We start from the raw sequence: 17,716 nt of genomic DNA, 5'->3' as shown, positions 1-17,716 counted from the left end.
AAGGTTACTGAATTCATTGGAGAGTGAGTGTGTTCCCGAATTTGGTGAGTGAAGAATATATTCTGCTTGCTGAAACTTGATTTCAAAACTACACTTAATAGTATACCATACTGCTACTGGGTACTTTTCTCAGGATTATGATCTCCTGGTAATAACCAATAGTTGGCTAATTTATCAGTTATTTTAATTTGTTCAGTAAATAAAATTGAATTACCAGTGTATTTTTAGAGTTTCTCAAATGAGAATTCAGAAGGACATTAAGACCTCCATGGAATCAAGCTTTGAACTTTGTGTGACAAAAATGAAAATAATTAGGAATGATTATACAGTCTTGATGCTGATTTTCCTCTAGACAAAGTCTTATCTAATCAGTGCTTCCCAAACTGTATGCCTCTGATTGTACAAGATGAGCTTTTAAAAATAGTTACAATAGTTACATATTTTATTGTAATAAAATATATGAATGCAACTACTCTCAACTTGTAGATACTGTTGCCTAGAACAAAGCCAAGTTCAAAAATGATATTAATCAAATGGCTAATTTAATGTGGCAAAAATTTTGACATTGGTATGCAAATGACTGGTTTGGGAAACCCTGATCTATCAAAAGTGTGACAAGCATTGGTTTGAAAATGAGGGAACCTGGGTTCCAATTCTGACTCCATGCATATTTGTTCACTCAATTCTTTGTATGTTTGTTAGTTAGAAAATTTATTTTAGTCTTTATTATGAGCTAGTGTAGAGTATCCAAATATTTGAAATTGACCATAAGCCTGTGGAGAATGAATCACTTTACTGTAGACCCTTGTTTCCTCAAATGAGGGACTGGAATAGAGTTCATTCTGCTTCTCTAATATTGTACAAAATAACACTGAGGAATTTATCAAGTAACAACACCAATGAGTTACATTTGGTGGATCCCCATATGTAAGAGTGAGCCTTGGATGTCTGGCTGTTTTTCACCATCGCGCCCTCAGCAGCAGGCCTGCCATGGTTCTGGAAGCTCTCCTGAGGGAGTTATCTTTGAGCCACTCCATTCCAGCTCCTATGATTTTGGGTTTCTCTGATTCTCTATATATGAATCTGCCATTATCAATCATTTCAGCTGGCTACATCTTCCACGAAATTATTCTAAAGTAATCTGCTTTAAAATCAAGACTAATCATTGGGCTCTCAGAGCATAAAGAGGGTTCTGTTTTAATAAGACAAAGCGATTCTTTGAAGGGCACAGGAGCTCGTTACGGTGATAACTAATATTCCATGAAAGAATGCACATGAGTTGCTAGCAAGGCTCTAAAATGCTGGCTGCTCATGGCCTTTCTTACTTTCAGTACACAAGCATAGTCCTCAAAGTTTTCTGTTTCCCTGGTAACCACTTATACTAAAAATAATCAGCTTGGGAGAATTCTTCTGTCAGGCTGTGTCAGGACCTGAGGTTTTGCACTACTTACTAGGTAGGAAGTTAGCCCACTAGGATTTCATAAATGCCTGATTCTTTAAATTCCTTGGGGCACCAACTGATCTTCATTCACGTAGCCTCATTGCCAAGTACATGTATGCACCTAAATATTGGTCGAATGAATGGATGTTCTGTTCGGGGTCCTCCCTTTTTCTATCTCATAGAAAGCAGACATGTCTGAGCTGCGTTAGAGGATGACACCGGATTTCCACGGTGTCTTTTCACTTCAGAGCTCACAGTACTGTCTATCAAATCATCTTACTGCCTCTCGTCACATCCCAGTGAGTAGTTTTCCCCATGGTTACAGTCGTGGCTCTTCACCCTTCCAGAGCACCAGGCACATGCGGAACATCACCTAGAGTGACCACTCATGTTACCTCATAACACGTCTGACAACTGTCAGGAGATATTCAGAACAAACTGAAAGATGCCACGAATACCATTTAAGGGCACTGGGAACTGCTTAAGGACTTTGTCACCTGTATGCCTCGTCTTTGAGACGGTACACTGCTGACCTCTAGTGGCGAAATTGATTCAGAATAAGTTTTCTAATACTATGGGGAAGAAAGATTTTGAGAGGCATGTGAAAATACCAGGGCCAAGATGAGGGACACACAACAAAACTCCACCACTGCCTTTCGTGGCCTTAGTGATGCATGCAAAAAGTTGTCTTGGAAAAATAAGGTGTAGAAAGCGGCAAGTTTAGTTATAGGACACACAAGGCACAGAGGGAAGGCAGGAGGGGAGACAGGACATACACTGCGAATGCCACCCTTCAGCACAGTCACATCTTATTTTAATTTTATTTTGACTTGGAAACAATCTCAGCTACACCAAGTACACCAGGAAGGATTCTTCTCTTTTTCCTGAATAATTTGAGAGTGAGTTGCCAAAATATTTCTCAATACATTGGCAAGAATATCACAGAAGTGATGCTGTCCTCTGGTTGCACCCTGTCAGTGGAACATAATCTCTGTGTATCTCTTCACTAGTGAGGGTAGCTTTGATGCCTCGGTTATGGTGGTGTCTTACTCCTGTTTCTTTTAATAATTAGCAAGTATTTGTGGGGGGAGATGTTTTAGGACTATGTAAATATTCTATTTCAATGCTACCTAAGGAAAAAGCGTACTCCATAAATAACAAAAGAAATACTAGCCTTAGAAACAATACTTGTATATAAATAGTTAATAAGACTTGGCAGCAATGATTTTAACTGTCCAGTAATATGCAAATTGTAAATGAATGCTTAAACCTAGATTTATCTAAGCCAAAGACTTCCTTTCCATGTACTTAAAAAAATAAAAAATAAAACTTTTTAAAAAAGTTATTCAACTCAGATTAGCAAGGTATAGCTTTATCTCCAAACCCTTAAGCCAACAGTACAACTGGAGCAAAAAGTGCAAAGGTCAGGCCATGAGATCAGAATGGAGAGAAAAGAGAGGCCCTAAGATGAGATGCCTGCCAGAGGGAAGGCAGGGAAGGCAGAGGGGAGGGAGACCCGGCACAAAGGGCAGTGGAGAGTGACAAAGAACAAGGTGATGCGAGAGAGCTGAGTGGACAGAGGCGGCCCGTGGAGGGAGTGAGAGGAGAGGAAGAAGAGGGGAAGGCATGAGGCACGATGAAGTAAAGATGCTGCTGTGAATCAACCTCTACTAGAATGTTGAAAATGAGGCCCAGGGGATGGTGTTGCTCTTAAAACAACGGAGGAGGAAGGGTTAGGAGCAGTAGTGCAGTAATGACAAGGACGGCTCTGCTGTGTTCACCGTTTGCCAGGGTGGCATACCTGGCGTGTAGAAGTTAAGATCATGACCCTAACTTGACTCCTGAATTCGACTCCGTATGAAAACACCGATGTTTGGTTTATAAACACCCCGTCTTCGGAGAGAAGTGGAAGTGAACAGCGCTGGGGAGGCGGCCGCAGGGCAGTAGGGGCGGGTGCTGCCTCCCCCGGGCCCAGCCTGGGCTGGAAGCGGGCGTGCTGAGGCCACAGCCTCACTGAGCGCCTGGTCCGCGGGGGCCCTCACTAACCCTTGTCAAATGTTGGAATGAATAAAGGATTATTCCAGTTCTCCTTGTTGCTCGTCCTTCCCCATCTCTCTTTTGGAGACTAATTTACAAGATAAGAAGAAATGAAGTCAGGATGGGTATTTTCATAATTCAAGGCAGTAGGAGTAGGATCTCCATACACCTGGTTAAAATACTACACAGAAAAGATTTCAAGAGACTGTGTAGCTCTTGGTCTCCTTCTCTAAGGATATACTGAGGATTGTAACCCACTCACTGAGTCAGGAACCATGAATCTACTCTGAAATGAATAAATAATAAATAGTGTGATGTGAAATGGAGTATTTACATAGTTTCAAAACCTCTCCCCCCAACAAATACTTGCTAATTATTAAAAGAAACAGGAGTAAGACACCACCATAATGGAGGCATGAAAGCTAACCTCACTAGTGAAGAGATACACAGAGATTACGTACCACTGACAGGGTGCAACCAGAGGGCAGCATCACTTCTGTGATACTTTTGCCAAAGTGTTGAGAAGTATTTTACAAAATAACTACCCTATAATCTTTAAAAGCATCTAGGTCATGAAAGTCAAGTAGGGACTGAGGAACTGTTCCAGATTGAAGGAGACTGAAGCCACATGACAAGTAAATGCAATGTATGGTTCTGAACCAGGTGCTTTTGCTATTAAGGGACATTGTCAAGGCAACAGTGAAACTTCAGTGTCCTTTGAAGAGCAGATGACAGTGATGTATGAATGCCATGTCCCTGATTTCGTCGGTTGTATTGCAATTGTGAAGGAGGAAGTCCTTGTGTGTAGGAAATGGGCACTAAAGTACCCAGGGGTGACAGGGCATTGGTTTGCCAGCTACCTTTCAAATCATTCAGGAATAAAAAAGAAGAACCCTTCTTGGTGTGTTTGCAAATTTTCAGTAGTTGAGATTGTTTCCAAATCAAAATAAAATTAAGATGTGACTGTGCTGAAGGGTGGCATTCACAATGTATGTCCTGTCTCTCCTGCCTTGTGTGTCCTATAACTAAATTTGTCACTTTCTGCACCTTATTTTTCTTAGGCAACTTTTTGCATGCATCACTAAAGCTGCAGAAGGCAGTAGTGAAGTGTTGATAGGTGCCCCTCATCCTAGCACTGGTATTTTACATCCCTCTCAAAATCAGCACTCATGTTAGGATTCATATCTTACTTTCACATATTAGAAAAAGGAATGTTAATCTTATTTTTAAGAAAAAAAATTATTGTATAAATATAACATGAAAATGTAATAACCTATTATCCCTTCACATGAATAAATACAGTTTTCCAAGTTCTCTTCCCATCCTAGTCCATATACATAAATTACTTTCACATGGTTGTAATCACATCATATATACAATTTTACACTCTACCTTCCTTGTCTGAACATATTCCAATATTGTCAGAGAGCCACTGGGGTTCTTCTTGCCCTCTGATCCTATGATTACATTTTGAAACACTGACCTCATAATGTAACTAGGGGACCATATTTCATTCTTCAATACCTGCAATTCAGGCACCTTACTGCTCCTACCTAGTCAGTATAACACAGTTATGCTGTCTGTCTAGTAGTTTCTATCCCAACGCATTGTCATTTGACGACGGCTCTGAAGTCACTCAGGCCTGAGCTGGATTCCACTTTGCACAAGTCACTAAATCTTTCTGAGTCCTAGTTTTCTGAGTCCTAGTTTTCAATCTGAAAAACAGGGGTAATATTTATCACATGGTATTTGTGAGGATTAAATGAGAAAATGAATATGAAGTTCTCAGCACTGGGCTTGGTATGTAATAAGTTCTCAGTAGATGTTTGTACTATCATTCATCTAAGAGATGCATGGCTAGTTAGTAAAACTGGGCTGACTCAAAAGATTTAATTTTGTGACTCTTTTAGTTTTATTTGCAATGTGCAATGGGTTATTTTTTAGGTAGTATCAAGCATCCAAATAGTTAACTAGGAGTTCTAAAGAAGCCAACTGATTTTCTAATCATCATCAGAATTGAGAACATATAGGAAAACTAGAGTGACAGCTGATTAGTCATCTCTCTCCAACACCTGCTTTAGTTTTTCTGCCTTCCAAAAAAACAGTTTAAAAAAACCAAAGCCCTTAAAGTAGTAGTCACTAGAACATGAAAAAAATATTACGCATATAGTTTGCTTTTTTAAAAAATTTTATTGCTGAAAGTATTACAGGTGTCCCATTTTTTTCTCCAATTGACGCCCTCCACCTTGCTTCCACCTCCTCCCCAGACCTTCACCCCATTATTGACTGTGTCCATATGCATATAGCTTCTTTGATTAATCTCTTCCCACCCTCCACCCCACTTCCCTCTTTCCTCTGAAATATGATCATCTGTTGCCTGCGTCAATGTCTCTGGATCTATTTAGTTCATCAGATTCTTTTGTTCATTAGCTTCTTCTTAAAGAAGACCCTTCAACATTTCATGTAGTACTGGTCTGGTGGTGATGAACTCCTCTAGCTTTTCCTTGTCTGAGAAGCTCTTTATCTGACCTTCAATTCTAAATGATAGCTTTGCTGGGTAGAGCAATCTTGTTTGTAGGTCCTTGTTTTTCATCACTTTGAATATTTCTTGCCACTCTCTTCTGGCCTGCAAAGTTTCTGTTGAGAAATCAGCTGACAGTTGTGTGGGTGCTCCCTTGTAGGAGACTAATTGCTTTTCTCTTGCTGCTTTTAAGATTCTCTCTTTGTCTTTAACCTTTGGCATTTTAATTATGATGTGTCTTTCTGTGGGCCTCTTAGGGTTCCTCTTGTTTGGGACCCTCTGTGCTTCCTGGACTTAAGTCTATTTCTTTCCCCAGGTAGGGGAAGTTTTGTGTAATTATTTTTTCAAATAGGTTTTCAATTTCTTGCTCTCTTTTTTCTCCTTATGTTACCCCAATAATACAAATGTTGACCTGCTTGAAGTTGTCCCAGAGGCTTCTTCTACTACCTTCATATTTCTGGATTCTTTTTTCTTTTTGCTCTTCTGGTTGGGTGTTTTTTGTTTCCTCATGCTCCAAATTGCTGGTTTGATTCTCAGTGTCCTCTACTCTACTGTTGATTCCCTGTAAATTATTCTTCATTTCAGTTCGTGTAGCCTTCATTTCAAATTGGTACTTTATTATGTCATCGATTTTCTCAGTTGTTTTCATAATACTCTTACTAATATGCTTGAGCATCTGTATTAACAAAATTCTGAACTCTGCATCTGTTAGCTTGCTTGGATCTATTTCATTTAGTTCCTTTTCTAGAGGTTTCCTCTGTTTTTTCCTTTGTGACATGTTTCTTTACCTCCACATTTTGGCTGCTTCCAGGTGTTTGTTTCTATGTATTAGGTAGAGCTGCTGTGTCTCCTGGAATTTGTAGAGTGGCTTTGTGTAGTAGGTGTCCTGTAGGGTCCAGTGGCTCAGCCTCCTCAGTCACCTGAGCTGGGTCTTCTAGGTGCTCCCCTGTGTGGGCTGTGTGCGCTGTCCTGTTGTAGTTGAGCCTTGGTTGCTGTTGGTGTCACTGGAGGAACTGAGCCCCAGGCCAATCAGCTGTGAAGACCAGCTGCAACTACGGCCAAAGAGCTGCCGTGCTGGAGACACCCCTGTGGAGCAGGATTTACTTCAGTGGAGCTTTGGTGTTCACTAGGTGCGCCCCTTGAGTGTGTCACTCATGGATGTGGTAGGGTTGTAATCCAGCGTGGTCGAGTCTGACCACTGGGTGCACTGTCTCTAGGGCCTCCCAGGAGGTGCAAAGTCAGCCTGTGCCAGTGCCTTTCTCAGGGCCACCCAGCATGAGCTACACAGCAAACCATAGTTGGCTGCTACTTGTGCTGGGCTTGGAGGTGTCCAAGCGAGGCCACGCTATGAGCCAATGCGGGCTGCTGCTGGTGCCAGGACTGGGGCCACTTATCAAGCCATATGGGGCCCGCTGCTGCTTGGTTGAGAGATTTTAGGAAAGTCCTAAGCATAAGACTAGAGAGGCCACTTGCACAGAAAAGCCCCTGGAAATGGCCTGGATGAGCCTGCAGGTGGGGAGGGGCGGGGCCTCTGGGAATCACCAGGGTGGGGCCAAAGGTGTGAGTCAGGTTGACGATGATTCAAATATCTCACCCACCCACGGGCTTTGTTGGGGGAGGGCTCGCCAAAGGAGCAATGGCCTCTGCCAGCCCTTCTGCCTGGGAGGAAGCTGCCCCTCCAGCTCTCGCCCCGACTTCAGGCAGGTTAGTTCCTCCCTGAGTGTCCCAGGTCCTTTCAGGCTGCTGCCCGGCGCTGGGCTCAGAGGGAACATCCGAGTGAGTCCGCGCCGGGCCCTTTAAGAGGAGCTGCTGGGGCTCCCGCAGCCTCCGCGACCCTCAGGGACAGTGCCCGCTGGTTTCACAGCCTGAAGCTGTGGGGCCGTCTCTTCCCAGCCCTGGAGCCCTGGGCTGGGGGCCTGTTGTGGGGCTGGGACCCCTCACTCCTCTGGGAAACCTCCGCTGCTGAGATTCCCTCCCGGGTTTACCCAGTGGCACCAGGTGTGGGCCCGAGGCCGAGTCTCCACAATTCAGCCCCGATCCGCCCGCGTCTCCGCCCCTCCTCCCGGTCTCGGTGCTGCTTCAGTCCCCTGGTTGTGGGGCTTCTGTGCAGCCATATTCCAGAAGGCTCTGAGTGACGGTGGTTCCGTATTTTAGTTGTGATTTTGATGTGGTTGCGGGAGGCGGCGGGTACCGCTGTTACCTAAGCCACCATCTTGTTTCCACCTAGTTTGCTTTTTAAAAAGGATCCCTTTACTCTGAATTTGGCAAATTCCTTGCACAGTCAAGCGACTACACATTTTGGAAAAAGGGTAATGTCCCAGCTTATAAAATGGACCGATAAAGGAGTTACTGTTCATGTTAGTAAAAAAGAAAATTCTACAAAAATGGTTCTTTAACAAATTCCTTGAAACATAGGCTCTCCGTGCTTGGGGAATCAACAAATATTTTACATAAAGGCACTGGCTGAGAAATTTAGTGTTTGGGGGCCAACAGTCACTGCCAAGTGTGACTAAGTCTCTCAGATTATCCATCAATTACATCTTATTGACAGAAATTCTTTTTACACTAACGCAGAAGGGACAGGAATCTACTATGTACACTGAAGAACATTTAATATCATGATGCTCAAGCCATTTAAAATTCTAAAACAAGGGTAAGAAACATCATTGAAAAATATCTTATAAATATTTTTATGAAAGAAGCTTTCGATAGTTATTGTGGCTTAGAAAAAGCCACCAGCCTTGCCACTGAGAATGAAAATGAAAGCAAAATATCATGGGTGAACAAATGCTAATAGTCTTTTGTCTGCTGGAAAAGGTGGTGAAGATTCTGAGGGATAAGAAAGGAAGGATGTGTTTTAAAATGCAGGCCTTTTCAAACAGCTTTTACTGATGTCATGCTACCAGCAACCAGAGAACCACACATGAGCACGGCCAAGTACTCGGAGCCAAAGTCATTAAGCTGACAAGAAAAAGAACCGTGTGTAAGGAGAAACAAGGGAACAATGAATGAATGGGGAAGAAAGCCATAAGGGCTGAAAAGAGGCGGCTGTTGGCTGTGTGCGTCCCAGGAAGGCCGGTGGAGGGAAGACCCAGGTCACTCTCTCTCACAGAAAGGAAGCAAGGGGACACTATGCTCCCGGACCAGTCATATGGGGTGCCACTGAGTCCCTTCCCTGTCTAACGTTGAGGATTGAAAGTGGACACTGAAGTATCTGTGAAAGCAAACCTGTCTTTCTGGTTCTGTGATTGGAGCACATGTTCTGTCTAGTAGGGTCACTCATAGCTTTGGGGTCATTTGACACTTTTATTTAAATGTTTGACACTTTTATTTCTAGGGTTGAGGCACAGCTGAAGCTGGCTCATCCTGTTTGTCCCACTTGTTTAGATCTCTCCTTCTCTGTCACTCCAGGCTCTCTTTGAAGGTTCAGGGAACCTTTAAGGTTTTCTCAAGGGAACCCCCAGGGTATCTAAGGAAACCAGGCTCTGACCCTCAAATTCTGAAACTCAGGTGGACAGAAGGCCTGCAAAGGGTGGTGTGTCCAAGGTGGATCCAATCCAACTGGGGCCTGTGTAAAATGAAGGTCTTCATGTTGGAAAACAGCCACCTGGCCCCTTCTCAGCAGAAAGACAACCTGGGAAAGGCCAGCATCTCCTTAGCTCATGGGCTCAGGTAAATAAAATTCATCGCCGATTCTTGGGGGTCTCCCCTGGATTTTTCTCTAGAAGAATAATCTAGCACATTTATGAAGATTTCATATACATTTAACATAAAACATTCTTACTCCCTTTTTTTGCACAACCTAACGAAGAAGAGAAAAACGTTGCTGGTACAAGGCATCTGAGGGGTGGTTTGTCTCTTAAAGGAAGAGTCAAAATATTAACACTTCTCCTTTGATGAGAAAGTTAGAGAACACCCTAGATTGCTGAAAACATTGAGAAACCGCCCTAACACTCCATTTGTTAATCTTGTTTATTAAAACTAGGGCTTGCATTATGCTAGATCATTTATTTCAGTTAAGTGGATTTCCTCTGATTGAAGATATTTTTACAGAAAGAGCACTTAGAATTTCTAGCAAATCATCAGTGACCCCAGAGCTGTTCCACTCTCAGAAGCTACTGAGAAGCAGAGTTAATCTTATTTTCTTAGTCTCTCATGCTAAATCTCCAAGGCATTTTGCTGGGCCAGGAAAGGTATTCCTAATGCCACTGTCCATACTAGCTTCAGCTCACAGGATCAGACATTTCACTCAGCTAGTGCCATTGTCTACACTTATGTGGATCCCAAATGCCAATTAAGATTTGCTGAAACTTTCTGTTATTGCTGGTGCAATGAATGTACTTTGTTCAGTTCCACTAAAAAAAAATTAAAAATGTCTACCCTACTTGAGATGATTTTTTCAGACATCCCTAAGGATGTTTGAATAATCTTTTAAATTACTATTCATGGCCAAATTCGTTGGAGGGTGTAAGCTGAGATGACGTAGGGAGCACTTCACTGTTCCTAACCAGCACAGGGCGGACACAAGCCTCATCCTTTGTACTCATTTAACGATGCCTCCACTCCGGGACTCTCATCTGCATGGTATCCTCCCAAGCGGTCCAGCGTAGCCTGGCAAAGCCACAGTGCAGCAGACATTAGGATCGTGGTGCTGGCTGCAAACACTGGCTCCATTTACTGCCAGAGAAGAAAAGCCTGCTCCCCTTTCATGGACAAGACTCCGGCTAGAGCTCAGTGTGTCTCCCAGCTGGGTAGCCACAAGCCTGTTTCCTTCTTTAGCCCGCAGATAATGGAGGGTGAGATGAAAAGGAATACAGACCCTCCATGCCTTTTACTTGGAGTGCTAACTAACGCAGGGCCTGGTGTCTGATCTTCTGCTTGGCGGAGGGGGTGGCAGATGGCCTTCTGAGAGCTTTTCAAACCCAGGCTGCTTTCAGCAGGGCGTGAGCGGGTATTGTTACATTTTCCGATAGTGGCAGGAAGCAGCACCAAATAAAAGCACACAACAACCGTGCCACTTCTCTGGGAAGCTTATTACAGCCCTACAATGAGGGCTAATTGGCTGAGGCCAAAAGCAGATGCAGAAGCAGCTTTGAATATTATTCAGGAGAGGTTTTCGAGAGCGGAGTCAGGGAGGAGGCTGGGCACAAAGGAGAGCCGCCACGGGAAGAGCATCGGTGGCGAGGAGGTGAGGGCCGGGAGGTGGAGGGAAAAGAGAAGCTGTATTATTTTAATCAGAAAAGATTCACGCTCTTGTTTAAAGAGTTTCTTCACATCAACCTCCACCCTTCTTCCGAGAGCCTCCTCATCAGGAGGACGTCAACAGGCGGGCCTGGCTTGTGGAGTAGCATCCTCAGGACACTGCTGTTACCATGACAACTGAGGTGAACAAGTCTTGGAGGCTTTAAAGAAACTTTTGTGTGAGCTCCGTGAAGTGGGCAGAGGAGGAGCTGAAGTGTACTGAATGAACCCTTGCTGTACCCCAGGCTAGTTCAAGAGGCTTCCTTTACTATTCCATGAATCTCCAAAACAATACTGAGACATATTCTTAGATCATTTTGCAACTGAGGAAGCTCAGGCTTAGGGATGTTAAATAACTTGCTCAAAGTCTAACAGATTCAAATTCAGGCATTTCTGACTCCAAAGTTCAAGCCCTTCCTGCCACACTATCCTGAGTCAATTCTTCAAAGAGCCACGTCCTGGCATGTTGATAGTATGTGCTCAATAAATGTTTTCTGAAAGCACAACTAAACTGAACCAGAAGTGGAGATAGGAAAGAAACTCTAAAAGGTAGAAATAATATAGGAGAGCTGACACTAGGAGTAAATTCTCAGCCAGGGGATGGCCAGCCTAACTGGCCTTCACTACAATATACACACAAACTCAGGCATGATTGTTTGCAAATATATATATATAGTCTATTATGTGCTAGGTGCTAAAAATACAGATATTTGAAAACCCAGGCTCTGTCCCATAGTAGTTCACAATCTATTGGGTAGGAAACATATACGTCAAGGACAACATGCTGTGAAAAGGTATAGGTAGGAATAAGCTTGGGGTTTTCGGGAACAAGAAAGGAAACTGGGAAGGTCAAGGGAGGCTTCCTGGAGAAGGTGATGCCTGAGAGAGTTCTTACAGTGTGAAGAGCAATTAGCCAGGCAAGAGAAGGGTGAGTGGTGGTATTCCAGGCAAAGAGAGCAGCATGAACAGTCAGAGGCATGAAAGAGACAGCATGTGGATGGAATATTAGTGTTTCCTACTGAGCCCAAACTGTGTGGCAGGAAATGACACTGAAGAGATAGGTCAAACAGGGAAGAGGGAAACTGTAAATGCCATGCTAAGTGTCTTGGACTTCGTCCATCAGAGGATGAGAGGCATTGATTGTTCTCTGCAAGGAGGGGAGGTGATATGGTCAGTGTAGAGGAGAAATCTGAAAGGATAAGAATTGAAATAAGAACAGTTGGGAGCTTGATGCTGTGGTTTATGTGGGAGATAATAAGGGTCTTCATCGGGGAAGGGGTGGTCGGTTAGAGAAGGCAGATGTATTGGAGAAACATTTTCAAGGTCCACAGATTGGATGGTGAGAGATGAGACTGGGACAATGACATATGAATTTCTAGCATTAGGAACTGGCTGGATGATGGGACCATTCGTTAAAATTATGAATCAGTAGTAGAATCAGTTTTGGGGGTAGGGGAGGGGAAGATGAGTTCATGTGACACTTGAGATATATCTAGGTGTCTAGCGGTTGATTTATGAATCAGAAACTCAGAAGAGAAAGACAAGTGATAAAGACTCAAAAGCAGAAGTCTGAAAATAGTTTCTTCTGCAGTCATATCTATCCCAAAGATGTGTTTTGTTTGGACCTTTGTGATAATGTTTTTAAATTAGAACATGGGAAAATCAAGAAGTTGCACCAAAAATTTCTGTATTTCTAGTGTCTCTTGAACATTCTGCTTACTTGCATTTCCATTCTTCCAATGCAACAGTCAGCTGGAAATGGGAAGCAGTTGTGCTCTCTGAGCAGGACACATGCCTCACCTGGCTGGACCCCTGGCCCTGAGTGAGTATCCACATTGGTTGCCATTTTATCATAACAATTGCTCTGTTGCCTTTCTTATAGCAGAGTGAAGAGGAAAGTAACCTTTCCTTGTTCGCTTATCTCAATCAAAAGTAGAAAATGAAATCTAGTCCAAGATAAAATTGTTTCAAGGAAAATAGCCATGAGAGATGAAAAAAGTTCCCATATATTTGATATGCAAACAAAGCATATCCTGTTGAAAGAATTAACGCTTGAGACACTATTGTGAAATAAACTATATTAAAAGCAATTGCTGCTATATTTAAAAGATGTGTGATGACTTTCCGTTTGTTTGTACCATCTTTCATTTCTTTCATCAGTATTTTCTAGTTTTCATTTTATAATACTTTAATATTGTTAAAATGTCCATAGTATCCCTGAAGCAATCTACAGATTCAATGAAATCCATATCAAAACCCCAATGGCATATTTTACATAAATTTTTTTAAAAAAATCATAAAATTCATATTAAACCACAAAAGACTCCAAATAACCAAAACAATATTTTAAGAGGAAAAAAAGAACAAAACTAGAAACATCACACTTTCTAATTTCAGTGTAATAAAAATAAATTACGAAGCTACAGTAATTAAAAAATGTGGTACTGGCATAAAGACAGACATATATACCAATGGAACAGAATTGAGAGCCCAGGAAACCATCCATGCATATATAGTCAACTGATTTTCAACATGGGTGCCAAGAATACACAATGGGGAAAGAATAGTCTCTTTGATGAATGGTATTGGGAAGACTGAATATCCACATACAAAAGAATGGAATTGGACTGTTATTTTACACCATATACAAAAACAACTCAAAATGGATTAAAGACTTAAATGAAAGACCAGAAGCTGTAAAACTAGAAGAAAATATAGAGAAAAAGCTTCATGATATTGATGTTGGCAATAATTTCATGGATATGACACCAAAAGCACAGCCAACAAAAGCAAAAGTGGACAATTGAGACTACATCAAACTAAAAAGCTTCTGCACACTAAAGGCAACAACCAATAAAGTAAAGAGGCAACCCAAAGAATGGGAGAAAGTATTTGTAAATCATATATCCGATAAGGGGTGATTTCCAAAATATATAAGGAACTCCTACAACTCAATAACAAAAGCATTAAAAAGCCCAACTGAGAAATGGACAACAGACTTGAATAAACATTTCATCAAAGAAGACATACAAATAGCCAACAGACATGTGACAAGATGCTCAATGTCACTAGTCATCAGAGAAATGCAAATCAAAACCATAATGAAATATCACCTCACACCTGTTAGGATGGCCATCAAAAAAACAAAGACCACAAGTGCTGGTGAGAATGTGAAGGAACTGGAACCCTTTTACACTACTGGTGGCAATGTAAAATGATGCAGCCACTATGGAAAACAGTATGAAGGCTCCTAAAAAAATTAAAAATAGAACTACTGTATCTTCCAGCAATCCTACTTCTGGATATTTATCCAAAATAATTGAAATCAAGATGACTATTCATAATAGCTAAGCAGTGGAGGCAACCTAACTGTCCATTGACATATGAATGGATAAGCGAAAATTGATGTAGACACACAGTGGAATATTATTAAGACTTAAAAAAGAAAGGCATCCTGCAATATGCCACAACATGAACTTTGTGGACATTTTACTAAGTGAAATAAGCCAATCACAGACGAACAAATAGTATATGATTTCACTTACATGAGGTATGAGGTATCTAAAATAGACTCATGAAACCAAAGAATAGAATGATAGTTGCAGAGGGGGTGGGAAAGGGACAGTGGCTAATCAACAGGTATAAAAATTCAGGTGTGTAAAATGAGTAAGTTCTAGAGATCTGATATATAACATTGTGACTATAGTTAACAATACTGTATTGTACACTTAAAAATCTCATGTTAATTGTTCTTACCCCATTAAAATAAAAAATTTTAACTAAAAATAAGATGCATGATAAAAAACCCAATAAACTGAAAAAAGAATTGAAATTTCAATAGTTTCTTTTGAAAATTGAATGAAATAAATGATGATATACCATTGCCTCTGCCCCACAAATACCTTGCCCGGCCCTAAGAGTGTTTGAATTTGCAACCTCTGTCGTAGTGTCACTGGTATGTAGCATCATGGATGGTGAGAATGGAACTCGGAGGAGTGGATGAGATCATCCAGAGTATGTCTAGAGGGAGAAGAGTAGGCCAAGGGCAGAATCTTAGGATACACTTGAAGGAAGGAGTTCCTAAAAGGGTCTGAGAAGGAGGAGAGAGAACCTGAGCAGTGTGGTAGCATCAAAGCCAGGGAAGCAGAAGCAGGGGAAGGAAAGAAAGATCAGTACGATCACGTTTGCTCTGCACTGTACAACTCCCACCCAGAAGGGAGGCCAGTGCAGCTACAGCATGTAGCTTGGACCAGCGATCCCCAAGCTACCTTGGTTCACAGTGCCCTTAAGTCTAAGTCATTGTTTCACAATGCTCCAAAGTCCAGAGAAATACCCAACGGTTCCATGAAATAAGTATTTAGGTCCAAATATCTTAATATAAGTATTAATATCCTTCAAACTTAGTAACCATTTGAAAAAATACTACACCTAAACTGAAAGAAATTGCAACTTTTTAATTTAATTCTTAAAAACACACACTTACTTATGGGACATAAGCTCCTCTTGAGCATTTCACAAATTCTCCCATCTTCTCAAACTGACACCCTCATTACCTGTTCTACATTGATTTTTTAAAAATTTATCTTTATTGTTGAAAGTACTACAGATGTCTCCCTCCTCCCCTCCACTGATCCCCTCCACCTTGCTTTTATCACAGCAACCACAGAAAACCCAGCACTGAAAGAGATGTCGCTGAAAGAAATGTAGCTCATCTAATGTGAAATTGTGAACAGCTTCTAGCCATTCATTCCCACAGTCTCTGGCAGAGGTGGAGCGCCCATCCCCCCCGAACTCCTGTGGGTTTGCTGTACTTCCCCGGGGCACCTTGGCACACAGTTTGGGAATTGTGGAGTTAAAGCTGATCTAGAATCCTATTATTTATAATCTTGTTTCTGTGGAGATATCTGGTCTACAATCGATACAACTAACCCACAAATGAATTTATGGAGCACCACTGGTTTGTGATTTGAGTAACTAACTGCCACTGCCAGTTCTTATGCCACCTCCTCCCCCCCAATTACCTGAATGAATTAAATCTGAAGATAAACCAAAGTTTAATGCCTTCAGTCTTCTTCCCAAACAGACTTTTTCTCAGAGTTAGCAAATCTTTTCTTCTCCTTTCTCTTGCTATCCTCTGAATAAGAAAAGAAACAGTGCTATGGTGGGGGGTTGGGGTGGAGACTGCCTGGGCCTGTAGCAGCCACGGGGCAATCAGCATCCCAGGACCTGAGGCTCGGTCTCCTCACAAGTAAAAGTGAGCTTTCCAGCAGGACGCCCTCCCTAACTAGCAGCCTCAAGTACAACACACAGCTAGCCAGGGTGCGCCTAGGGCAAGTCACTTGACCTCCCTGCGCCCCCGTTTCACCTACGTGTGTATGTGTAATGTATAGTACACATGTATTTGTGACATGTGTACTATCCATTACATAGTAATATAGACATAGAACAAAAAGAAAAGTGAGAGATTGGACTAGACTTTCTAATATTATAAGCCATACCTTTCTAATGCTTTCCTCTTGCAAAGATTTCATGATGTCTATTAAACAAGCTGCGTTTACTTCCTAATAATTGGTTTTCCTATTTTTATCTCTCAAACACCAACAGCCTCTTATTAACCACTGTGAACCAGCGCTACCGCATCAAACGGATAAATTATCTACAAAAATCCAAACACATGATGCCTCAGCTCATCGTCCTGACAAGGTAATGAACAATTTTCTGTTTAACGTCTTGGCTACTGAAACAGCACATACTCTTGTACTAGCCCCTCCGCCCCCGCTGGTTGCTATGCTGGTTGCTATGCTGGTTACTATGCTGGTTACTACGCTGGACCACCCATCCTTACGGCCTGTGCGCGCCCCGTCTAGCTGAGCCCGCGGAGGTGGCGACGGGGAGCGGGAGACCCGGCGTCCCCGGGCCGCCACCGCGCGCTCTGTGCCAACCCGGAGGGGCCGCTTACCCCATCCCAGCCTGTTCAGCCTTTCTGCCCACGGCCTCGGACTCGGTGAGCAAGCAACTCCGACAGGTGCCAGCAGTGGCCTGGACACCTGACTCAGGTCCCCCGTCCTTCCCCTGCTTTTGTTTGTGCTGGAAGTGGGGGCGGGGGGCAGAGGAGGCGACATGAGCGCAGGGTTTTGGCGGCGCCCAGGCTGGAAGCGAGAGCGCTGAGAACGGCTCCTTGGCCACGTCGCAGGCCCCCGGTTCAGGCCCAGCCCACGTTACAATCGAGAAAGAAACCCGGCCCGGGCGGGTTGGGAGCGCGCAGGCCCGCCCCGGGGCGCAGCGCTCGGGGCTCCCCGCGGGCACGCGCCCCGCGCCGCGCCTCCCAGGAGAGAAGAAGCGGGTTTCCCTTGGGCTCCGTTTCGTTTCTCACTGCCTGCTGCAACTCTTGTCGTTTTCTAAACCGCCCTGGTGCGAGCAGGTTAAGGCCAAGGCTATCCCATGGCTCCGACGGCCCCAGAACCTTGTCTCTTTCC

The 17,716-nt window shown here is 43.0% G+C and overlaps 1 long non-coding RNA gene across 1 annotated transcript in view; it reads left to right on the top strand.

The window, feature by feature from the left end:
- LOC107532533 (uncharacterized) overlaps positions 1-17,716 on the top strand; it is a 90,803-nt gene continuing 73,087 nt past the window's right edge. The window contains exons 1-2 of the long non-coding RNA XR_001602749.2: positions 1-44; positions 16,845-16,943. This is a non-coding gene — a long non-coding RNA (uncharacterized LOC107532533). The remainder of the gene's footprint in view (positions 45-16,844; positions 16,944-17,716) is intronic.

This window comes from Miniopterus natalensis, chromosome 4 (genome assembly GCF_054644295.1).
Source record: "Miniopterus natalensis isolate mMinNat1 chromosome 4, mMinNat1.hap1, whole genome shotgun sequence".
NCBI classification, from domain to species: Eukaryota; Metazoa; Chordata; class Mammalia; order Chiroptera; family Miniopteridae; genus Miniopterus; species Miniopterus natalensis.
This window is presented reverse-complemented; position numbering and strand designations above follow the sequence as displayed.